The sequence below is a fragment of the Pipistrellus kuhlii genome, unplaced genomic scaffold (genome assembly GCF_014108245.1).
Source record: "Pipistrellus kuhlii isolate mPipKuh1 unplaced genomic scaffold, mPipKuh1.p scaffold_m20_p_7, whole genome shotgun sequence".
NCBI lineage: Eukaryota > Metazoa > Chordata > Mammalia > Chiroptera > Vespertilionidae > Pipistrellus > Pipistrellus kuhlii.
This window is the reverse complement of record NW_023425573.1, coordinates 60,564,062-60,591,015: the sequence shown is the minus strand read 5'-3', so window position 1 is coordinate 60,591,015 and position 26,954 is coordinate 60,564,062. Positions and strand designations below refer to the sequence as shown.

At 36.6% G+C, this 26,954-nt stretch overlaps 1 protein-coding gene and 1 pseudogene across 1 annotated transcript in view; both read left to right on the top strand.

The window, feature by feature from the left end:
- The window catches only part of ARHGAP15 (Rho GTPase activating protein 15), a 622,919-nt gene that overhangs the window by 495,284 nt on the left and 100,681 nt on the right, over nucleotides 1-26,954 (top strand). The gene's annotated exons all lie outside the window — the stretch shown is intronic.
- LOC118710071 lies at nucleotides 16,890-17,022 on the top strand (annotated as a pseudogene).

Here is a 26,954-nt window from a genome sequence, read left to right as displayed (position 1 = left end):
TTGCAATGTCCTCATTCTTTTCTGACACTATTACAGAGTCCTGTTCTTTCCAGGCCACCTCCTTTCTGGAACCTCTGTCTTTCTAATTCATATTGAATGGCGGCTTCCAGGAGTGCTTCAGGGTGCTCAGTTAGGAATATCTTTCTGCTTTCTGAGTTGGAGCCACTGTCTCCTAGAAGAGGTGTGTATTAGTTTTCTGTTGCTGCCATAACAAATTATTATACATCAAACTTGATGGCTTCAACTACAGTGATTTCTTTTCTTTCTTTTTTTTTAAAAATATATTTTATTGATTTTTTACAGAGAGGAAAGGAGAGAGATAGAGAGCTAGAAACGTCTCAATGAGAGAGAAACATCGACCAGCTGCCTCTTGCACACCCCCTACTGGGGATGTGCCCGCAACCAATGTACATGCCCTTGACCAGAATCGAACCCGGGACCTTTCAGTCCGCAGACCGACGCTCTACCACTGAGCCAAACCGGTTTCGGCTACAGTGATTTCTTATCTTACAGTTCTGTTGGGCAGAAATCTGACACTTGGTCTCCTGGGCTAGAAGCAGTGTCAGAAGGACTGCATTCCTTCCTGGAGACTCCACAGGAGAATCCACTCCCTTGCCCTTTCCAGGGTCTAGGGGCTGCCTGCAAGCCTTGGCTAGTGTTCCTCCCTCCACCTTCACAGGCAGCAGTCACACATGACACCACGTCACTCTGACCTCTTCCATGGTCATATGTCCCTCTGACTTTCTTTCACCTCCATCTTCCATTTTTGAGGACCCTTGTGATTTCCGGGGACTCTCCCAGATAATCCTGAATACCTTCTCCTCCTCAGGATTCTTAACTGAATCATGTCTGAAAAATACCTTTGCCACGTAAGGTAACATGTTCACAGGCTCTGGGCATTAACGTGTCTACATCTTTGTGGAGCCATTTTTCTTTCTACTCCAATTTTTCTCCTCTCCTCTTTGTTGCCAGTAGCACCTGCTCCACCTTCATGTCGAAAATGCTCTTAATCCATCAACTTTTACCTGCCTTCTCTCAAATCCAAATGATCATCAGAGTTGACATGACAGTGAAAATATAGATTGGTTAGTAGATAATAGATAAGTAAAGAGAATTTACCTCATGTATTTACCTACAAGATGTGTTATATATTCTTTTTTGAGGGATAGGCTTAAAGGTTTGTCTCAAGCCTGGACCAAAGGTCATTTATTCAAGGACTATCTGATGATTTCATTTTGGCCAACTTCTTCACTTTAGTTCTTTGATGCTCATGATTGAGCATGTGAGTTTGTATTTGTTGTCTTGTTATATTCTGAGTTTTCAAATTTGCCTTTTGTGTGTAAAAATAATTACTTTTTTCCCCACCCCTGAGTAGTGTTCTATATATTTTCCATCATGGGAATGCAATCAAAGCTAACTTCTTGATCAAAACAGTCTTATTAATTATTTAGTTATTATATGAATTATTAAGTATTAATACTAATATAAATTTCTTTGTCATGTTTTTCAGCTTCTCTTAAGAAAACATTAGATTGATGCTTATTATATGTATATACAATGATTATTTTATAAATGTGCATATACCTGTATGTATGTATATACATATGTATATAACAGATGTATGTAATGTTGTATATAAGTCTCTAATTTAAAGGCTGTAGTTACACATGCATTTGAAGACAATATATCTTTGAATGACCAGATTTTGTAAACCCTGATTAATTACGCAGTAAAACAAATTGCGAGCAATGGTAGATAGACTCAGCACCATTAAAATGCAGACTGATATCACCAAAGGTAGAGCATACCCCATGCCTAGTTCTTAAATACAACTAATCTATCTGTCATATATATGACATGTATGTTAACTACTCCTATATTATGTCAGTCACACCATCCTTATATAAAAATGATTTACATTAAAGATATTGCCCTATGACAGAAAGCATCTGTTGTATGTCCAAATGTTTTCCCCTCAATGGCCATTATGCCATTTCGCCTTTAAAGTATGCCTTCAGTAGTAAGTGGGGGTGGGGGAAACGCCAGTCAAGTATATTCACAAATATTTCCTTTACTCTTGACTTTTTCTTGCCCTTTGTTCAAACTATTTCTGATGCATCATCAACTTCATGACGACACTTTGGGAGAAAAGAAACAGAGCTTACAAGGCACTTGATTATGAACAGTCACTAAACTTTAAAGCATGATAGTGACAAATTGCCTTAAAAGGGTCACCACAAAGAAACCAGAGATGTAAAAATAATGTAGTATAAAAATATCCTCCATGCACCATTTTAAGGAGATTGAAATTAAAATAAAGATAGATTTTACAAATAGCCCCCTTATACTAAAATTTCCAGGGCAAGCTAACGTTCTCACAGACTTGGCAAAGTTTTTTCTTGTGGTTGCTTTTTAATCAGAGTGTGTGTGTGTGTGTGTGTGTGTGTGTGTGTGTGTGTGTTTAGCAAACTAAAAATTTTATAGCTGATGCCCAGCTTGTCTCTTAACTCATTCTAATTATATTCATAATTAAACTGTAAAAAGTAAATAGTTGACTAGAGCCAAATGGCTTGCACAGGTGTCTTTTTGTAGGAATGCTTTAGTTGGGAGACAATAAACAACTGGACCTCCATCCACTTAATTTGGCTTAATGAAAGTCCTTTATAAGTAAAACTAGAAGGGGACTCAGAACTGAAATTGGTCCTTAACTCTGAAATTGAGTGGTAAGACATCAATTCCACTGAAAATGTGGTATTTGTCTTTTTGTTTTTCCTTAAAACTTCCCTTTTACTTGCACTCCTTTCTTCCAGAGTCTTAAGAGATCACTTTTCAAAGCAATAAAACTTTCAAGCTGAGCAATCAGCCAGCAGGCCTTCGTGAGTCAGCTTCCTGAGCATCCCTGCTCCCACTGAATAGATGTGCTGCCAAAAGATTATAACAAAATGCAGAATTTCACCTCAATACCTCAACGCCACACAGTTATCCTGACCCATTCCTCTCATGATAGACTTACATCACTGTTTTTCATTGCCTGTTATCAAGTTCACTGCATCAGTAGATTCTGATGAAACAGGATTTGTGATCTTTTTCATGTCATACTGCCTTGCTTCACAGTCTTGGGATTGACACAAACACAGCATTGTGTTCAACACTGAGGGGCCTTCCAAAAAATGTTGTACCCACTCACTTCCATCTCTGACTGGCTACATCTCCAGGAGAAGAGCCTCTCCTACTTTCCCAGTAAGTTTTATTCTCTCTCTCTCATTCAATCCAGTGTGATTCTGATTATAAATATAATCCAAATGCTGCAAATGCATTTTGAGGAAAAGCCTGATTATTTGTGAGCTTTGCAAAATCTTACACTGATCTGGTGACCCACACTTCTCTTGCCGTGCCTGACTCATTCATGCCTGTTGGTCTCCTGGCTCTTAATTGAGTTCCTCAGGTGCATGGAGGGTCTCTGCCCAATCTCTCTATCAGTGGCATGTCCCCAGATGGCCACTTACATGCTAACTTCTCAGTGTGGTTATTCTCAACTGCTAAGCCAAAATTTCTACCTGCATGGTATACCACCACCTCCATTCAACTATGACTGCACTATTTACTACCTGCAAGTCCTGCAAGAGCCAATTCTTAACCTCTCTAAGCCTCAATTTTCCCATCTATGAAACAATGTAAAAATAGTATCTTCCCCACAGGGATTGAGAACAATTTGATGAAATGCTAATCATGACAAAGCACTTTCAGATATCCTGGCACATTGTACTCAGTAATTGTTAGCTCATATTATTAAATCAGAGTGCAACCAGACTGTCCTTAGAACAAACTCCCAGATGACCTTTTGGTCCATTCTCACAAGCATGTCCACTCCTCTAGTAAAGCTGCCTTAAGCAACACATATGACTATCCTTATTCTGCTTTAACATTTGTTACTAGAATTCCAAACCACCTCAAATATGTTTAGAATAGTATTGGATATTACAGGACTAGAGGCCCGGTGCACGAAATTTGTGCACTGGGGGCTGAAGGGGATTGTCCCTTAGCCCAGCCTGCACCCTCTCTAATCTGGGACCCCTCAAAGGATGTCCAACTACCTGTTTAGGCCAGATCCAGAGTACCATCACACTGGGGTTAGGGCTTTAACTGATGAATTTGGGGGGGAAGTGGAGTGCAAAAATTCAGTTCACAATAGAAATCATACTTCAATGGAGTGTTTTAGTTGTATAGCTTTCTCAGAGCATGATCAACTTTCCTCCCTTATGTCTTTATATTATTTCAACACAAGATTTAGCTCTTTATTAAATAATTTAATTATATTCTTGGGGTCTGAAATAGAATTTAAAGTCTAAGGTGTCACTTTTACCCATTTCTCCCTCATACATGTTTGAACCTACATGCAGAAATATGCATGCAATCTTGTGCAATTGTGCTCTTCTCCTCATGATTCCAGGCTGTCAAGACAATAGCATCAGCAGGGGGGTTTGGATTTAAGTTTTAAGTTTTGTCTATTCACAAAACTTAATTCAACTGAGACACATAACAACTGAAACCTGGACCAAAACCTAAGTTTTTAACTATAAGTCCTTCAGTTTCATCATTCAACCTTTCTCTCAACATTATGGCATTTGCAATTTGAGCAATCATCTATTATGCCCATATCCAGGCCCTAAAATACACTTAAAGATTATGTAACACAGACTGGAAAGCCACTGGGACAATGGAGCAATTAGATTAACGATTTACTATATTTGGGAGAAAACTTTAAACACTGTGCCAGTAAGAAGAATTGTAGAAAAGAACTGTCACAATTTTTAAAGCAGAATTATTTAGACTTATGGACAGTTTTTTAGAATTAATTTGAATTATGAATATTGTCAACTAATAGAGCAGTGTTAATATATAAATATATACATATAATTGCAGTTCCAAATTGTGCTCTACTGGCCATATTCCACTTGAATACATCCAAATGCTATGTGTACATTTTACCATTTAAGTTAATATTTATAACACTCCTTTGTGGCTGATATGATTGTCCTCATTATTTCAGCTTAGGAAACTGGGGCTCATGGGTGCTAATTAGCATGCTTAAGGCTACCAGCTGGGAAGGTGCAGAGCTGAGTTTTGAACTCAGAACTAGAAGATTCCAAAGCTGTTACTTTTAACCAGTCTTGCCTGATTGGACAAAGTGATAACAAGTGTCTACTTAGAAATGAGATAATTAGTAGATTTAAATGTGATTCCGATAAAGACTATATTGTCAAGAACTACAGTGATAGGAAACTAAGTAGAACATGAATAAATTTCTCTGCTCAGACCCTTGGTCTCAAAACCCCATTATTGAGGAAAGGCTTCTGTCCTGATTATTCAATTCAAAATGAAATCAACAAAGTTGTTCACTGCTTTCTGTATCCAAGTTGACATTATAGATGCTCATTCTTTCACCTACATCACTTGAAAAACATTTAAAGATAAAATTAAATACACGTAAACACCAAACAAACCTAGCATATGAAGAAGAGCATGTTTTAGAATATATGTAGAAAAATCTCCTTATTACATTTTCCAGCAAGTGAATTAAGAAATAGCATCATAGCCCTGGACATTGTGGCTCAGTCGGCTGGGCATCCTCCTGTGTACCGAAAGGTTGCTGGTTTGATTCCTGGCCAGAGCACATGCCTGGGTTTTGAGCTCAATCCCAGAAAGAGGGTGTGCAGAAAGCAGCCGATCAATGTTTTGCTCTCAAATCAGTCTTTCTCCAAATTCTCCCTTCCTCTCTCTGAAAATCAAATTTAAAATAAATAGCATTATAATATTTTCTATAATTTTTATCAGGTCTGTTTAATTGACAGAAGGGTTGTGGCACAGCATCACCTTGCCCCTCATGCCATGTGCTAGAAATGTATTTTCATGGACTCCATAAATTAAATTCATCTCAGCCCATCACATTCATAATTTAAAAAGCCCAGACACAGTTAAAATGTTTCTGCTCTGTCCACTCACAGTCAATGATAGTGTTCTTTTTAAAAAATGTTTAACATCACCCTGGCTGGGTGCCTCAGTTGGTTGGAGTGCTGTCCAATACAACATAAGGTTGAAGGTTTGATTCCCAAACAAGGCAATAGATTGCAATTTGATTCCTGGTTTGGGCATGTATGGGGGCAACCAATAGATTTTTCTCTCACATGGTCTCTCTATATATATATCCTCAAGTGTGTTTTAAACAGGGCAAACACACAGAAAAGTACACACATCATGAGAGCATTAATAATGGGGAAATATGTTTATAAAATTACTTTTCTAGGCTCCTATGTTTGTGACTCTTTTCACTGACAATTAATTATCTCTGTTGTATTTTAAGTCTGAAACTATTAGTTGTCTTATGTCTAGTTATAGAACTACACAATATTTTTTTCCATCTCTTGATGTGTCCTAAGCATCTCTGGAGTGGAACCAAGCCTTACTTCTCTTTATAACTTCAGCGCTAGGTGGACATAAAAACATAAAGTGCTTTGTGACACTGTTGTTTCATATAATTCCTCCTTTAACATAGCAATGGACTGCTGAAATGGGGAGTGGGAAGGATTGGTGAGTAGGTGAATAAAAGAGGTATAAACTGCTTGATTTAACCATTTTACTGATAGTAAATTTAAGTATTAACCCCTTACCTCTCTCCAAATGTCCTTACCAGTATTGGTCTTATAAGCTGTTACACAGCTACCTCCATAGGAATATGCCAACTCTAGTCTTCATATTTTCTATATGTCAACCTAGTATTACTATAATAGATAATTTACAGATTTCATTTTGGTGGTTAAAAAGTTTCTGAAAGAGAAAGAGGAAAATTGAAAGCGCAAATAAAGTACTGTGATTGGGCTAGTGAACTTCTGCAGTCTTCAAAGGGTTACCTGCACTCCTGCTAGTATTACTTTCCAGACTTAAACGCAGCGCAGTGGTGGAGAGAACAGTGAAACTGTACTATAAAAATAAATTACTGTCATGAATATTAAGCAACAAGAATATAATAAACATGACTGTTTGCATGATTCTGATTTATTGGTACTGATATGCGTATAAATTATGACACTAAGTGTTTACTCTAGTTGTTTCAGAATATGGGCCAAACAAAGCTGGATGGACACTTCCCGCAGACCTTTCCATCTGCCACCAAATTCCTATTTTGTGGCTCCTATTGCTGAGTTTCTTATGTCGGTAGCATCAGGACCATGTGCAAGCAGCCATTTCCTTCCGTTTACTTTGCAGAAGGAAGTCAATTGCCTTCCTGGAATCTGGTGTTACAACTATGGCCATTATGAATTCTGTTCCCTCACCGTGGAACAACTCCAGCTGCAAAGTGTCTCAAAGGCTAGCCTTACTTGCTTTTAAATAGTGCTTACTTTTGACATCATTACTATTGATGAACCTCTTGGCACCAGATTTGGGCTTTCCCACTGGTAAACAGCCCTGCATTTTTGCATCCTTGCTTAGCAGTGAGTGTTTGGGATCACTAGTTCTGAGAAGTTAATGATCAATAGAGATTGTGTATCCGCCTAATATTTACTGGTACCTCAACTGCCATAATATGATTACACAAGTAGCACAGTTTGGTCTTGCTGACATTCACAAGTAGAAGTTATTAAGATTAGCCATCAGTTTTAATTGACACTATTTCGAACCAGATATTTGTTAAACAGATGGCTAGAATAAAGTATTGGGTCGGCAGCTAAGTAATTGCGGGTTTCACACATATATGGCTTCAGTTGAATTTTTAGGTTTGCAGACGTAGTACAAATGTAAAACACATTTTGTTATTTGATAGTTGGCTATTCAGCTGTTAATCAGTAAAAAAAGTTTTTTGATCTGTTTTGTAGTTTTCGTTTGGCGTTCGTTGAAAAATGGAAAATCAAAAGGAACATTTTCGTCATATTTTGCTTTTTTATTTCCGCAAAGGGAAAAACGCATCGCAAGCTCATAAAAAGTTATGTGCTGTTTATGGTGACGAAGCCTTAAAAGAATGGCAGTGTCAAAATTGGTTTGCCAAATTTCGTTCTGGTGATTTTTCACTCAAAGTTGAAAAACGCTCTGGTCGTCCAGTTGAAGTTGATGACGCCCTAATCAAAGCAATAATCAATTCGGACTGTCACAGTATAACACGTGAGATTGCAGAGAAGCTTCATGTATCACATACATGCATTGAAAATCACTTAAAACAACTTGGCTATGTTCAAAAACTCGATACATGGGTTCCTCACGAACTGAAAGAATCACAGTTAACGCAACGCATTAGCAGCTGCGATTTGCTAAAGAAATGTAATGAAAATGATCAATTTTTAAAACGACTGATAACTGGTGATGAAAAATGGGTTGTTTACAATAATATCAAGCGGAAAAGATCGTGGAGCAGGCCAGGTGAACCAACTCAAACAACATCAAAAGCTGATATTCATCAAAAGAAGGTTTTGTTATCAGTTTGGTGGGATTACAAAGGAATTGTCTACTTTGAACCCTTACCACCCAACCGAACGATCAATTCTGATGTCTACATTGAACAACTAACGAAATTAAACAATGCAGTTGAAGAAAAGCGGCCCGAATTGACAAATCGAAAAGGTGTTGTATTCCATCATGACAATGCAAGGCCACACACATCTTTGGTCACTCGGCAAAAATTAATGGAGCTTGGTTGGGATGTTTTGCCACATCCACCATATAGTCCTGACCTTGCACCATCTGATTACTTTTTGTTTCGATCTTTACAAAACTCCTTGAATGGTAAAAATTTCAATAATGATGATGATGTCAAATCGTACCTGATTCAGTTTTTTGCTAATAAAAACCAGAAGTTTTTTGAACGTGGGATTATGATGCTGCCTGAAAGATGGCAAAAGGTCATTGATAAAAATGGGCAATACATTACAGAATAAAGTTATTTAGTTCCATGAAAAAATTGTCTTTGATTTTCTTTAAAAAATCCGCACGTACTTAGTTGCCGACCCAATAATACCCAAAGAAATGGCATTCTTCTGCCTCAGGTTTTTAGCTTTTATGATACATCTCATCAAAGTTTATTTCAGGAGATTAATTATTTTGGAGTTTTCTTTTCTCTAACATAGGTGGCAACCCACAAGGAAGACAGCCAAAAATGTAATAACCTTCACAAAATATGCAATTGCCACATAGTAAAGTAGACTATATGGGCATAAGTTGAGGATACCTATAAAAAACTGCTGATTATATAAACACTTGGCTGAAGATGAAATGCCTGCTAGAGTTCATGAAGAGGCAAGAACTGTTGGCTACTTAGAGTTGGAACTCTTACAGTTTTCTTGGAGGGCACGTTAGCTCTCTACATTAAAAGGCTTATGAATACGCATACCTTTGTATTGACTTTTACCTATTTAGAAATTTACCCGGGGAAATTTTTAGAGATATGCGCAAGAATGTGTACAATCTTGCTTTTCAAAATGTTATTTATAATAGTGAAAAATGCAAAAGTAACATATATGTCCAAACTTAGGGAGACTAAAATTATGGCGCATTTCTATATTAAAATAGTATACAGCTGTTATTTTGTGTTGTGGAAAACATTACTTCACAAGGGAAAATGCCAGTAAATATTAAATGAGAGCATGAGCATGTATAATATGAACTTGTTTTAAAATATTTATGTAAACATAAGTAGAAGAAGATTAAAAGTATTTACTTCAAAATATTAACAAATGCTGTCTCTGAATGACTACATTCCCTGTTTTATTTTTTTGCTTTTCTATGTTCTGCAAGTTTCTATACTAAGAATAAGTATATTTATATTGATGAAACACTAAAAATAAAAAGTTTAAAAAGAGGAGGGTTGGCCATGTTGTAAGAGATCTCAGAACCACTCTAAAGGGTTTCCAAATGTGGTTCTGACCCCAATCTCCATCATAGAAACAGATTCCTGGACATACTGTGGTAGATTTTGATTCAATGTGGTTGGGGTGAAGTTGAGAATTTTTTACTAAAAATCAATGAGCAGACCCTCAGGTGCCTCCAATATGTGGTTAGATTTTAGAACCACTGATGTCAGTCCTTTGTCCTTGATAACAACAAAAACAAGGACAGCAGCTCTTCTCATAGTATCTTGATATCACAGCATCTTACCTCAAGCCAGGATGTGCATTTCTGGGGGTAGGGGGAAAGATATGGAACAAGTAAGAGGTAAATTTTCTGAACTAGAGAAGAACATGCACCTACATGTGATCTAGCAGCACAGTAAGTGATGAAGAGAATCAATGCTCTACAGAAGGAAGAGATGAACCTGCAATGGTTGGGATGACTTCACCGAGGAGTCATTCAGTGTTTATGGAATTTAAAGAGCCAGGTAGGGAAAGAAGAGGAGCACGTGTCTAGCCCTGAAATGAGTGTGTTGTTTTGGGGAGAGTGAAGAATCCAAATAAAATGCAGTGCATATTTTGGAGGTTGCAACAGGGATAAGGGAAAGGAATTGCAGTGACGCCAGTATTATTAATCTCAGGAGGTTGATCCTATATCCTCCTGCCTAGCACAGTACCTGTCACTGAAAAGCTATGCAGTAACTATTTGGTCAATAAATTAACAAGTTGCAGATAATTCAATATTACAGAAAGGTTTAAATTTAATCTACGGTAATTAAAACCCCATTTTAACACCATTAAATATTGTCACTACTTAGTGAAAAACTGTTTTACAGAAATTATGTTGATGGTAATTGGCAGGGTATGTTTAAGAGGAGAAATAAAAGGTCAGAAAGCCTTGTTGTGTTGTCTACCTGAAACAATACTTGGTAGACAAGTATAAAGTATATTTGATACCAATCTATAAAACTGGTGCAAGTGACCCATTTGTTTGGGGACCCAGTTTTTCCTCTCTGTACATGATGAAATTACACTATATAAAATTCTGAAATTGAGATCCATTGATAGGCAAGAGGCTCATGAACCACTGCCCAAAGAGTTGGCCACATTTGTGTTAATGTCCACCTACGTATTCTTTGGAATGAGATTCTCAGAAGTTTCGTGACCCCAAAAGAGTTATAGAATAAGTGCTACTCAGAGTGTTGTCCATAGACTGAAAGAATCAGAATCACCTAGGATCATGCTAAACATATATTTTCAGGGACCCCATTCCACACTTTCTGAATAAAAATCTCTGGAAATGGATCCCACAATCTGTTTTTACAAGTACTTCAGGTTTTTTGTATGCATGCAAAGGTTGAAGAAGCATTCAGTAGCTAGAAGATTTCAATGCCCCTCACTAACTTAAAAATCTTTGACTATTTTGTGAAAGAAATGGAAAAAGAAGGTACCTATAAGAAAGATGACAAAGAAGTTGCAAAGATTTAATGACAACTTGGATAAACAATAATGGTCATGTTTAAATCTAAATGACCAAGAGGATAAAAATTATTTGATACCAATAGTGAAGTTGTGATGATGAGTTATTTTACATACAGTAGAAGATTGGACCAAACACAGCTCATTAATGAACTGACTTTTTTCTTGGTTTTATTCTAGACATAGGATGGAGAGAGCTCAAAGTAACTTTGTGCTCCAAGAAATTATTTCAGGATCACCCAACTAAATATGGCTATTGGAACACTGAATGGCTGATCAGAAGTTGAAAGTGATCACAATAAAAATTCTGGAAAAATTGAAAATTCCATTATCGTATTTTCCAGTGTATAAGACGACTTTTGCAATGAAAAAAAGCCTGCTCAGATTGGCCAGTCAGAGAGGCAGTCTATTAAAAAAAGAACTGGTGTTGCCTCAGAAGTGGGGGGTCGTCTTATACAGCGAATATAGGCTTAAACCTATGTTTTAGCTAAAATTAGGGGGTCGTCTTATACGCCGGAAAATACGGTGTGTGTGTGTGTGTGTGTGTGTGTGTGTGTGTGTGTGTATTGATGTGTGTGTCTGCATGTGCATTTGTGTAAGGAAAAAATTAAAGCCAAAAATCGGATTCCCACATTTAAAAAGAGTAATTTTGACATAAGCTTTCCAGCTCACTAAGCCAAAAGTTATCCTTAAAGTAAATGGAACCAACTTCTTTGATTCAAGAAAGAGAAAAGATATGCAGATTGAAGAGAACTTTTATTCCAAGTGTACACTGTCATTAAGTGTACTTAGATTTGCACCATGTAATTATTATGATTGTAGCAATTAATCAATCAACTGATTAACATGTAGGGTCAGCAGGATCCACTGATCTTATCTTGAAGCTTGAATTAATTAATTATGCTTCCTTCAATATTATTTTTTCTATTTGTGTACCCAGTTTGTGCAAGTTGCTACCATTGACAAAATGTGGTTTTGCCTCTACTTATCACAGCAGGTATGAGCACTCACAAGGATACTTTTGCTGAAGTGAAGTCAGAATTATAAATAAACAGAAATATTTTCAATACTTCTTGAAGTAATTGCTTTATTATTTTTATCATTAAATGTGTTGTAGAAATCATAAAATTAAGATTTTTTTCTAATTATTTTTTTTTATTTTTTTAAAATATATTTTATTGATTTTATACAGAGAGGAAGGGAGAGAGATAGAGAGTTAGAAACATCGATGAGAGAGAGTCACCGATCAGCTGCCTCTTGCACACCCCCTACTGGGGATGTGCCCGCAACCAAGGTACATGCCCTTGACCGGAATCGAACCCGGGACCCTTCAGTCCCCAAGCCGACGCTCTATCCATTGAGCCAAACCGGTCCCCAAGATTTTTTCTAATTATTTTTAATATAAGATTAAAGAGCTTTTGTTTGTTAGAGTAGGTCAAATTAAAAAATACTGAATATCATCTAATAATTATATTATTCAGTAAATTTAGCTTATATAGCAAGAAATGCCCAACCCTGAATTCTGTAAACACATGCTTTAAATTTTTTTTAACATTTTCAAATATTATCTATTTTGCTAATTTTTTGCATGAAATTGTTACAGCTGCATTCTTCCCATTTGTTAGATGAGGAAACTGAAGCTGAAACATATAACTTGGTTTGTCTGAAGTCTCCAAATGGCTAAGATCAGTACTGGAATAGAACAACTTTTTCACCAGATATATGTTGAATGATGCCTTAAGCGCACACTGTGTTGAAAGTTAGAGACAGTAAGGTGAACAGGACTTCATGGAATTCACAGGCCAGCAGGCGAAACAGGCATGTGATGAGATATTTACAAGTGCAACTCTGTAATAAAGACATGAAAAGTTGTGAGAGCAGGAAGGTATTCTGCTATTCTCTTCCACTGCTCGGGGTGTTTCACGGTGACCATCTTGCTGGAGGTGCTTCGTATGAAACAAGGTGGGACACAAAAGAAATAAGTACATTGTGATATGAGACCTGTTGCATATGTTGGAGCTGGCTCCCACCCTCCCCCCCCTCCAGCTTTTACTGGGAGCCACTTATTAGCAGGGCTTGTCTGGGTTGGAAGCTCTGCCTTTTTGCTTACAGACTGTCTGACGCCTGTATAAAGTGGGTCACTGCATTGTTGATTACTGCACACCAGGGTGGTCCGCGAGCCGCTGTTGTTTGCCATCCCACAGTGAGACAGCATCTTCTGAAGTTCTGGTCTCATATGTCCTTAGAGAATGGTTTGTGTTTCCTCAGAAGCTTAAGTCTGGATGATTTACATACCATTTTAAACTCTGGTTGTGTAATGCCTAGACTGTGATTTACATATGCTGAAAACAGTTTTCCGGGTCTGTGTATGACAGTAAGTTATATATTGTGACCTCTACTCTCACTTAGCCATGTGATGGCAGGAGAGAAGGTGCTCATGCGATGCTCAGTAAAGAGGACTTGAAAATCCTGTCTTCTTGCAGAATAATGTCGTGCACAGAGATGCTCTGGCTACTAGCTGTAATCTTTTAATCAAATGATTAAGTGTTTTGTCAACTCAAATTAGATGTGTTTTATTTTGACTTGAAAAGAAGAAAGAGAGGCAATTGGGTTAAGACATGAAATGGCCGGAGTTTGATTCTGTCTAATTTGAGTTTGTTTTCTCCCATGTACTCTTTTGCTTTTTTCCAAGCTAAACAGCATATTTCCTGGATGTCAGAGTTTGTCAAATGATCACACACACACACAAAAAAAATCCCAAAATAATTTCAATCTGCAAATGAAAAATGAACATTCACACTTATAAGTATTAGAATAGAAATGATACACGAAAATCCATAAAATATGACAACCAAACTATAGATGCTGGCTAAAACTTGGAGACACAGAATATGAGATTGCTAATAAACTACATATGGTGGGTGTGTGCTATGGCAATGAGTGTGTATGTGCCATGTATTATTTCCATAGTGTAAAAGAGTCAAATTAGCTTCCACTTGACTAGATGAGAGCTCTTAGTTCTTATTTTGAAAGCAATCAATTGAGCATGGTTAATTAGGGTATCACCAAGTAGTTAAGAAAAAAAAAAAAAAGGCAAGGCACTTATTAGAAAATATATTTTAGATCTGCTCACATTACAGTGCTGATCGAAGGATTAAAGACAGAATTCACCAAAGTTGTGGTTGTTAGGTGCTTTCTGCACAAACACATTTTTTTCAATTACAATAAATTATTATGGTTATTTTATGTGCTGCTACAGGACTACCTTTATGGGAAGCATTGAGTTATAAACAAAGAACACATTCCAGTCTTCCAAGAAATAATTATAAGAGGACAAGCTACAAAGATGTTTTTTTTTTTTTTTTGGGAAGTAGGGGTCTCTAATTCTGTCCATCAGAGCACTTTTAACTCAATTAACAAATATACATCATCTTTGTGTAATATTAAATTTAAAATAACTAGATTTAACTAGCTATCTAAGTTAATTTATTTTATTCAAGGTATGCATTTTACTTAAAAGTGTCTCAATGTCCCAAATAAATTAACTCTTCTCATTAATGTGGAAAATTAGAATGGATTCCATATTTCATATCTGTCATATCTTTCTTACATTCTGATGGTGTATATACTCTTTTCAAAATAGTTGCAGATATGTATCAGGCCAAGAGAGCTGAGTATGAATCCTCAGACTATCCGTCCACTCAGAGGACGGGCACTTCACCTCTCAGATCATTCACTACATATATTGACATATAAGTCCAATGGGAGTCTTCTCAACCATGAGCAAGGTTGAACACTTGCATGGCTTGAGGCTTGCAGACTAAAATACAAGGCAAAACTCACATCCTTTCCTAATGGTTGGATCGCTTCTTCTTACTCAGGTTTTATATTTGAGCCTTAGCCCACTTTCATGCATTAAGTTGCATTATTGTGGGAAAAGTATCCTATTATGTGTTTAAATGCAGGAAAATACAAATGTTAACATTTTATATGCCTGTCCTATTGAGTGCAATATTGGGTAAGTTTTAAAATTAAGAGCCTACATGACAACTCAGACTTTTAAATGTTTTTTTCTGCCTTCAAGGGACTCTAATGTTTTCAAAAGAAATTTTCTGGGCACTTTTAAGGCAGCATAAAGAGCCATTAGTCCTTGTCCTCATGTCCGAACCTAAGTGAGCAAGACCAGATTCTGCTCAGATCCACATGTTGCAGTTGGGCAGGGGGAATCCTTCTGTATTTACATAACTGAGCCTGGAATTTTCCCCCTCCCTTTACTAGAAAAATGCTTAAATTCCCCTGCAAATAAATGAGAATTTAGGTAAGAATCTAGATAACCAAAAATAATAGCTTTAGATTTTCATATAAACATAGTTGCTCTATATCCAAAGTTATGGCAGAGGTTCCCACCTTTGACTGCAATCAAATACAAAATTTCCCATAATTTTCACCCAATCATGGTTTTCCAAAGAAAACCCCGTGCTCATAAAGATTCATTGTTAGCATATTTTTGCATCTGATTTCTTACTTTTATTTTTACCATTATGGGTGTGAATTGTAATCAACTGTGTAAAAGAGGGTCATAGCTATATGAACATAATGAGGCATATGAGGGACATTTGACCACGTCACAAAGGTCACTGTAATACCAACCCCATAGTGAAATAATGCATTTAGTGCCAATCCAGGTGACTTATAACCAAGTCAAGGGATTTCTCTAACCTTACTTTATAACCTCTAATCAATATACTCACTGTGTTTTGGCATAGTCAAACTCAGCAATTTAATAATTGCTTCCATTTCTTTTTCAAATGCTCTATTAAAGCAAAACGTCTCTTGAGCAACAAGCTTAATTCTCTTCTGTCTCATCCATCCTTCTCCTCTCTCCCTCCTCCCCCTCATCATCACCATCATCAGTATCAGCACCAGCATCAGCATCAACATCTATGTGACCAGTTAAAGTAACCAGCATGTGGTTCTGTCCTCTAATTGGTATTTGTTGAAGAAGCAAGGGGCTGAAATTCAGATTTCTTGTTCATTTCAAAACAGTTGTCAAATTCTCCTTTGGACTGGAAAAGAAAACTTTGCAGAAATTGACATCTCAGTCACTGGTTAGGAAGTAAATATGGAAGCGTAAAATGGCATTTTTAAACAAAACTGCTTTTCTGACCATAACTGAATTTTCACATTGTCAGCACTTCCATTATAAACATTTTTTTTTTTAGTTTGGAGTTTATAACACAAATGTAAAGATTTGCTATGGGCTAAATCTCAACCCAAGAGCAAATGTTTATACCAATTTTGAAAACAATCAGCTTGCCCATTTGTAGTTATGCATGTGTTCATCATCTGTTATTGCTTGTCCAATGCTCTCCAACTTCTGGAAGGAAAAGCAGACATCTGGAGAGAAGAAACAATGTTTGCTTTCCAGCAGATGTAGTCTATTTTCCACAATCATTGCATAAGAACAATATCGAATAAATGTGTGCTCTTTAATACAAATAAATAAAAATGACAAAGTTCTGCATACATATCAACACAATCGCTTCTCGGCCTTTTGGCTAAGATCAAGTGTAGTATCTGTCTTATCAGTTTAATACAGTTGAAGTACATCATTGGGGAATTCTAAGGAGTAGTCACTTTAAGTCAGTAGAATTCAGGGTTATAACCATTTTACAGGTGGAAGAAACTAGGAAACTATCATGAAATACCCTCTCTTATAAAATACATCACACTTCAGAGATTGCCAGAGTAAGTGAAGTGGCCAAAATTATTTTTCACTAAGCATAACTAAAATTTTTTTGAAAGATTTTAAATGATCTCTTCACTTCCAGTTTCATGTTGATGAAGTTATATTTTCTCTACTTTTATATTCATTCAGTAACCTATGCATTCAATTAGCATCTTGGAAAAACTAAAAGATCAGCAACTGATTACTGTCTGGAACAACTCTGGAAATGTTCCCCAACTATGGGTCCTTATAAACTAGGGGATCAAGTCTGGGTAGATAAAGATTTCCCCCCAAAAGTAACATGATCAAATTTCATTGGATCTTTTTTGTCATCTGCATTCCATGGCACCATGGATAACGGGGAATAAGTATGGTTTACCAAGAAAAAGTGGATTAAAAAGTGATTTAAGTTCTATTTTAGACTCACATTAGCTCAGCCACATCAAACAAGTTATTTGTCCTCTCAGATTTCATATTTAAGGTTATTGAACTAAGTAATCTCTAATCATCTCTTCTTGTTCTACAATTCTATGGTTGCACAATATACTATAAAGTACCTTCCTTAGATGTTTGCTGGATTTTCCCATAGTCCATTATTATATACAATTGTGCAGGGAGAAGAGGGTCCTTCAGCCTGACCTGCGCCCACTCACAATCCGGGATCCCTCCCACCTAACCACCTGCCTGCTTGCTCCTTACCGCTTGGTTCACCGCTCCTTAGTGCTGCTATGGAGGCCGGAGAGGTTTCCACCACTGCTGCTGCTCTTGCCAGATGTGAGCTTCAGCTTCTGGCTGAGCAGCATTTCAGCTGTGGGAGCATACTGACCACCAGGGGGCAGCTCCTGCATTGAGCATCTTCCATCTGGTGGTTAGTGCATGTCATAGCAACCGGTCATTCTAGTGGTTCTGCTGTAATGGTTGCTGAGCTTTTACAATATTATATAGATTTTACCCAATAAGTATTCTGTAGGTCAAGAGAACAGCCAAATGAAGGAAATAGGAGAGAGCCTTTGCCTTGTGTTGAGGAAAGTAAAATTAAAGCTCTTTATACAGAGCATTTAATTCTGAATGCCAATAAACTCATTTGGTACTAACAAGGGTTTCTCTAGTACTAGGAAGAAATTAAAGAATTGCTTTAATGTGTAATAGCAATCTGGTGGCATTTAATGTACCTTTCTATTAGGTAGTTTTTGAAATGCAATTAGTTACCATTTTACAACCAAAACTATTAAAATAATATATTATCTTTAAAGTTAACTCCAAAGTCTGATTATAAAGCACTCATCATATGGCTTATGTTCACTGATCTCAGCACACTCCCATATGCTGTACATTTTTGCTACGCTAAAGATACATTCTCAGGCTGACCTGTGGGACTCTTGGAGGAAATTATGTACCTTGATGCATTAAGTGGATTTTAATACATAAAACCATCAATTACTTATGCATTGACATCAACAGAAAAGGTCAAATGCATTGGTTTTCTTGCAATATAGGTTCCCAGACCTTATGCAGAGTGAAGTACAGGGTACATGTAAGTTTAGTTGCTTTTGTTGTGTGTGTATATATATATATATATATATATATATATATATATATATATATATGGCATAGTAGTGAACAGTAAAAGTATATGAAGATATCATTTGGTACACAAATTTAACATCCAATTTGTAATGTTTGACATAATTTGATATAAGCATACACTGTGAAATCATCACCACAATCAAAATAATGAGCTCATCCTCACCCCCAAAATTTTCCCCATGCCTTTTTTCCCTGGTGCCCCTTTCTCATAACAAATTATTTGATCCCTGTCACTAAAGTTTAGTTTTTACTTTCTAGAATACTAAGTAGGCTTATATTAGTATATGTACTCTTTTTTTGGTCTGGTTTAATGCATGCAGAACAATTATTTTAAAATCCATCAATGTTGTGGATATTGAGGGTTTATTCCTTTATATTGCTGAGTAATATCCTATTGTATGGATATATCACAATTTGCTTATCAATAGACCTGTTGATGGACATTTGGATTGTCCAGAGTTTGGTTATTATGAATAAAGCTGCTATGAACATTTGCATATAGTCTTTGTCCACACATATTGTGGAAATACCTAGAGATAAAATGGTTAGTGCAGGTGGCAAATGTATATTTAACTTTATAATTAACTGCCAAACTACATTTCAGAGTAGTTATACCATATTTTACTCTCACCAGCAATATGAGGGTTACACAATTTCTCCCTATCCTCCTCAACACTTGAAATGGTCAATCTTTAAACTTTAGCTATTCTAATAGGTTTGTAGAGAAGTCTCATTGTGGTTTTTGTTTGCATTTCCCTAAAAGCCAGTGATGTCTGACATATTTTTATGTGCTTATTTGCCATCTTGATGTCTTCTTTGGTGAAGTATCTGGTCAAATATTTTGTTCATTTTTTATTAGGCTTGTTTTATGACAAGAGTTTTAAGACTCATTTATATATTCCAGATATGATCCCTTTCTCAGGTAAATGATTTGCAAGTATTTTCTTTTAGATTATGTCTTCTTTCTTCATTCTCCTACCAGTGCATATAAAAAAATAGAAGCTCTTAATTTTGATGTTCAGCTTATAAATTTTTTCTTTTATGGATTATGTTTGGTGTCATCTATTTAAGAAATTACTGCCTTACTCCACATCACAAAGATTTTCTTATATGTTCTCTTCCAGAAGTTCTTTATTTTACATTAAATCTATGATCCATTTTAAGTTCATTACTGTGTGGGGTTTACTCCTTTTTGCATATGGATATCCAAGGAAAAGATAGCATGAGAATACTGTCCTTTCCCACTCAGCTGCCTTTGCACCCTTGTAGATAGTCTGTTATCCCTGTAGTTGTAGGTCGACTTTGGAACTATCTACTTTGTTTCTTTCATCTGTTTTATAACCCAATGCTAGTACCACATTTTCTTTATGACTGTAAATGTATGTCATAAAGCCAGGTAGTATTAGTTCTCCAACTTTGTTCTTTTTAAACTTCTTATTGATACTCTAGGTGAGTGGTTGGCAATTTGTGTGTGTGCATGTGTGTGTGTATGTGTGTGTGTGTGTGTGTGTGTGTGTGTGTGTGTGTGTGTGTGCAGGTAATAGTAGTTATCAGACAGTGAATGTTTAAGTTTTGTAGGCTATACAGTCTCTTTTGAAAGTACTCAACTCTGCCAATACAGTGCAAAAAGAACCACTGGCAATATTTTAAAAGTAGACAAGGTTATGTTACAATTAACTGTATTTACAAAACCAGGCAGCTTGCTGGACATGTACTGCAGGTCATTGTTTGTTGACCCCTGCTTAAGGTTCATTGCATTTCCACATGGATGTATTTTATTTTATTTTATTTTATTTTATTTTATTTTATTTTATTTTTTAGTTTATTTAGTTAATCCTCACCTGGGGATTATTATTTACTCTTTCTAAAAATCAATTTTTCCCATTGATTTTTAGAAAAAGTAAAAGGGGGGCAAGGAGGGAAGACAGAGATACATCATTTGGTTGCCTCCTGCATGTGCCCAGAATCAAACCTGCAACGCAGGTAAGTGCCCTTGACAGGGAATTGAACCCAAGACCTTTCCATGTGTGGGCCAATGTTTTAACCACTGATCAATACCGACCAGGGCTTCACATGAATTTTAGAGTCATGGTGTAAATTTTACACACCCACAAATAAAAAAAAGCCTGCTGGGATTTTGATTTGTTATGATTTGAACTTATAGATCAATTTGGGAAGCACTAACAATTTTAACAATATAATCTGCCAACCAATGAACAAATTATATCTCTTCATTTAGTTTGGTCTTATTTAATTTGTCCCAGCAAATTTTTACAATTTTCATTATACATATCTTTCATATCTTTGTCAGATTTATCCTTGAGTACTTAACATGTTACATGGCTATTATAAATTGTTTTCTTATTTCAATTTCTGATTGTTCATTGCTTCTATATAGAAACACATTGATACTGGGTTTTGTTCTTATATCCCACAACATTGTACTACTAAATTATCCATTCTGGTAGTTTGGGAAACATCAAATGTTCTACATTGATTGAAAACATTATTATATTTTCAATTCTATCTGGATGCATTTTACTTCTTTTTCTCACTTCAGTTCACTGGCTAAAACCTCCAGTACAATGTTAAGTAAAATAGTCAGAGTGGGTATGCTTCTCAGATGGAAAGTATTCCCTCTTTCACTGTTAAGTATGATGCTAGCTCTAAGTTTTTCCTTCTCAACTATTCCTAATTTCCTGACAATTTTTATTAAAAATAGATGTTACATTTTGTCAAAAGTTTTTCTGAATTTGTTGAAGTAATCATAGGGTTTTTCTTGTACCATTTGTTAAATGAATTCACAGTCATTTACCAAATTCTGAAAGTTTTTTTCTGACTTACTGTGGAGTTTGACTTTTATCCTAGGGCACTGAAAATCCACTTGAGTATTTTAATCACGTCTGTGGCATTGAAATTAGCAGAGTGACGTGCATTTAGTAATAGAAGGTGGTGAACAAAGGAAGATGGGATAGGAAGCCAGGTAAGGAGCCATTGGTTACTTAAAGAATGTTTATGGAGTAGAATTTATAGTAGTTAACTACTTACACTAGAAAATGAGGGACAATTAAATATAGAGAATGAGAGAAAAACAGAAGTGGAACAGATTTTCAGAATTATAACTTGAACAATTTGTTGAATTATGGCATCATTAAGTAAATTTAAAATTATTGTGGTAGGGGAAACTTTTACATTTCAAAAAGACAGGTACCCAATTTGTTACCAATATAAATCAGCACCTGGATTGACTCTTTTCCCTGCAACCATTCTCAATGATATTGCCACAGCTTACTTTAAAAGGAGGCGAGGGGAGCACAAAATATTTACAGATCCTTAATAGTGTTTCATTATCAGTGTTGCACTGATTCAGCCTGGTACAATGGGTTCTCATAATGAATTTCCCAAAAAGTACAACACTTCTTTAAGTGTGAAAGCTTTTGACTCTAAGCCTAAAATGTATTACATTCTTCTCTAAAGCATTTTCAAATATTTCACTTTTTTGCTATTTACTTTGGCAGTATTAAAAGTACCTTCAGTTTTCAAAAAAATAATAAATAAATAAATAAATTGAGATTTAGAGAGGTTAAGTGACATTGCTAATATCACAAATTAAAACTGTCGGCCTCAAGAATGGAACACAGGGGTTTTTATTGTAAACTAGAGGCCCAGTGCATGGATTCATCCACATTGATAGGAAATTAATTACAGTGTGGCCGGCTGGGCAAGACTAGGTAAGACTGGCCAGACACACCCTGGAGCCAACCTTCCATGGACCCTCCCCAACCGACCATACCTGGGGCATCACTAGGGCTCAAAGGGTGTCTGTGGAGTGAGTGAGCAGGGTCCCTCCAGCAGGTGAGGTGCATTGGCTTGGCCTGCGAGGATCGGGCCAAAACCAGCAGTCCTACATCTCCTAAGGGGTCCCAGAGTGTGAATGGGCACTCTGCAAAGTTGTTGTCACTCTACAGCTCCTGCATTGACCACCCTAGTGGTCATTGTGCATCATAGCTACTGACAGGTCAGGTGGTCAGCCAGTTGGTTGATCAGCCAGTCACTTAGATGTGGTTTCTTTTCACTTTACTGTATTACCTTCATGTATATCATGATATTATCCAGTGATGCAGTCATTAACATGCTAGTTAAATAATCATAAGGACAAAAGCACAAACAATAATTAGAATAAGAGTTCTGAAAAACTCCTGGTGGAGAAAATAACCTGTTTTCTTGGGGCAGCATTAATTTTTTAATTTTATTAATTTTTTTTTTTTTGCATAGAGGACGGGAGAGGGATAGAGAATTAGAAACATTGATGGGAGAGAAACATTGATCAGCTGCCTCCTGCACATCCCCCACTGGGGATGTGCCCACAACATGGTACATGCCCTTGACTGGAATCGAACGCGGGACCCTTCAGTCCACAGGCCAACACTCTATCCACTGAGCCAAACCTGTCAGGGCAGGGCAGCATTTTTTAATGAGAAAATAAAACATGGTATTGTGGAAAGAGAATGGAGTCAGACAAACTTGGATTCAAATTTGGGCCCTACCACATTCTGTGAGACATTGTACAGTAACCAACAAACACTCAGCACTCAGTGTCCCCTTCTTTAAAGTGAGTATGTTACCCAGATGATAGGAATCTTTCAGACATTATTGTCATCATTGATAGTATCAACTGTATAATTTCTATACATTGTGAAATGGTGATTTCCCTTTCTTCCCCATAATAGAATTGATTTTAGCTTTTATGTATCACTGCATTTTCACACCTGGCAGTATGAAAGACTTTATAAACCTTTTTAAAAATCATAAATCATAAATCAAGTTGGAAAGACTAAGTTCATAGACTGAAAACATGAATCCGTTTCTTTCTGCTTACATAAATCAGCAGTTTCATTCTGTGCCCATCATTCTACTGAGGTTGCCCAAGTGTGAAAATTGAAGCAAAAACAACCATTTGAGAAGGAAAGCACCTCAGCATTCAGTATGTCTATTTTTTAGCTTTATTTGAAAAATTAGAGAGTATCATTTGGTTTTCTTCTAGGACCAAAAACCATTAGCTTCTATACAATATGCAGTTTCCACTCCCTTCAGGTCTCTGGAAGCATATTCTAATTCTGGACTGGTTAAGTGCAGCTTGATTTCTGGATGGCAGTTGTTTATGTTATAACAGTTTTCTTCATTATTGTGCAAAATCCGCAAGGTGCTTACCTTGCATACAATATGATATCTTTGACTGCAGAAGTCTTCTTTGACCACACTACCCACAGGTCTGGTGTAAAAAGACACCACAAATGGCCAAAAATGTCAACATCAATAACTATCAATAAATATTATGGAACATAGTAAAACATTTGGCTTTTATCTTGCTAACCTATCAGAGCTAACAGTATGGCTATTACTGTCACAAGGGATGGGCCCAGTTTAGCTACGCACAGTATTTATAAAGTGCCCATCACTGTGATAACTAAACACTTGGGCAATCTAATTAGGCTGGTCCAATTACTTGGGTAGAAGTAGAGGAGGTGTACTTCCTTCTATCCCACTCCACTGGAACCAATTTGATTGTGTTTTGTAAAAGCAAGAAAACCTTCTGTGAGAATAGCTTTCTAGGCTCTCTTCTTCCAAGATTAAAAGACTGTCTTGGTAAATAAATGACTGTTTCCTATTCCTGAAGGTGATAATGTTCAGAATCAAGCAACTCTCCAGTGGTCGAAAACACCACAGCCCAGAGATCTTGATTGAGAACATTCTACTCCCTTTTCTTTTGAACTTCACTCTGGGGGCAGGTAACTGAAAAGTGCTTTCTAAAAGCAGTTCACCTGAAGGTGAGTTATTTCCTAGGACCTCCTTGGTGAGAAAGCCATGTTCTCTCTTGGCCTATCGAGTCCTTCTTATCTTCGCTAGGAGATTTAACTAGGTCAGGCCTGAATTTAATCTTGATAATGAAGACCTCCCCTCAGACTTTATTTCTGACAGATAAGGAGAACTTAGGGCATTTTCCAGTGTGTGTGTGTGTGTGTGTGTGTGTATGTTGGTCTGTTTTAACAAGGTGGCTTCAGCCTGAATTCAGAGTCCAATTCTTGATCTGTACTCATGCATGTAGGGGAGCATATTATCTATTAGTAGAATTACTAATGAACATTTTAGAATTTTAACCTACTCAATGATTTTAGAAAGCTGTTTCTATGTACTGAGCAAACTGTGGATACCATGGTTATACAGAAAAAGACAGACATACCTAAGGATAAAGAGCAGTTCTGTTGTACTGCCAAGACTTCTCTCTGAAATTTATCACTAATTCAGCTTGATTCTAATCTAATATATGATATTTTATTTCATTTTATATTTCATAACTAAGTAACAATCAAGTCAACATGGCCTGTAATATTTCAAAGTATAATTTAAAATTGCATAGAACTTGCAATTACCCTGAAAATGGGCCAACTACTATTTGCTCTTTGGTCATCCCATCAATATGATCCATATTGTTTGTTGCTCAGTTCAGTTTTTAAACATTATCTCCTTGTCATCTCTTAATCACTGAGTCTCTGTATGTGTCTTACTGATTTCTTCTTATTATGAGGTGTTTGTTTTTATAAGTTGATACTCTTTCAGTATTGTCACCCTCCTGATCTTGTCCTCTCAGTTTGGCACTTCTCTTGTATATTCAGTCTGGGATGCAAGAATTTTCTCTTAGAATATTTAGTTTTTTTATTTCTTATTTTTTAAAATTCATTTTATTGATTTTTTAAAGAGAGGAAGGGAGAGGGATAGAAAGTTAAAAACATCAATGAGAGAGAAACATCTGTCAGCTGCCTCCTGCATATTCCTCACTGGGGATGTACCCACAACCAAGGTACATGCCCTTGACCAGAACTGAACCTGGGATCCATCAATCCATAGGCTGATGTTCTATCCACTGAGCCAAACCAGTTTCAGCATATAGTTGTTGCTTTTTTTTTTTTTTTTTTTTAATATCTGAATTCATGGAAAATGTCCCTGTGCAGCCTCATCAGATCTTCTGGCTAAGTATTCCTTTTCTTTCTCATTAAAATCATTTGCAATTGAGATTTTAGAATTTCACTTTCTCTTGAGCTATCTTTCTGTACATAATTTTTCACCAAAGGATCTTAAACAACTTTTTCTCTGGTTATTAAAATGATGGTTGTGATTATTGAACATCTTCTTCATGACAGAAATTTGATGTGCATTATCTCATTTATTCTCTACAACCAACTTATAAGATAGGATCATTATCTTCATTGTATCAGTGGGAAGATTGGAGTTCAGAGAATATAAGCATAGGCAGTGATGGATAGAGCAGGGTCAATTTCAGGTTTATTTGACTCAAAAGCTTGTATTCTTAACCATTTGTTCATTTCTGGGATAGCCATCTGATGAACCAGGTTTAAACCTTCCTAATTTATGTTCTCTAAAGTTCTGAGGAACTCAGCTATTCCTATGTAACTAGGAAATACTGTCAGTTGGACTGTGTTCAATTGTGTACAATTGACAGAAATCAGCTCAGAAGGGTTTAAGAAATGAGGAAATTTATTGGCTCATTTAATTAGAAAGGGTTACATGAGATAGGTTGAATTACAGGATTTATTGATACAGGAACTCAATATTGCACATCATGGACTCAGGTGCATTCTATTCCGACTCTGCCATCCACAACACTAGCTTCATTCTGATGCTAATTGCCCTCAGAAGGTAGAATCACCACCAGTAGCAACCTAGACTATGTCCTTCCTCTATTACATCTTGTGAGATGTGGAGGAGCATATTTCTAAGAAATCCCAAGCAAACATCTCCTTTACCTAACTGATTTAAATTGTATCATATGCCTATGTCTTAATGTAGCCAGGAAAAATACATTGACTTGGATTAAGTAAGGCCAATCACAAATCAAGGACTGTGGTTGGCATGAGTCAGTCATACAATAGATCCCTGAACAATCCCAGAATTATGTTTAGAAGGAGAGGCATAGACTAGGGTAGGTAGTCAATGGCATCTCCACTCCAACTCATTGATCCAGCACTTAACATGCTCCCTTCTGTTCCAACATTTACCTTCCAATTCTTTCACATCTACTTGAAACCATTCATTCCTCCCCAAAGCCTCATACAGCTATTGTAGCTGGTTCCAAAAATCAAAGTTTGTGCTCAGTTTTCTTTGTCAGGTGTGATGTGACTTCTCTAACTAAAAGATATATGTTACCAAAGCACTTGCTGATTAAGAGTAGGAAAAGAGTCGAAACCGGTTTGGCTCAGTGGATAGAGTGT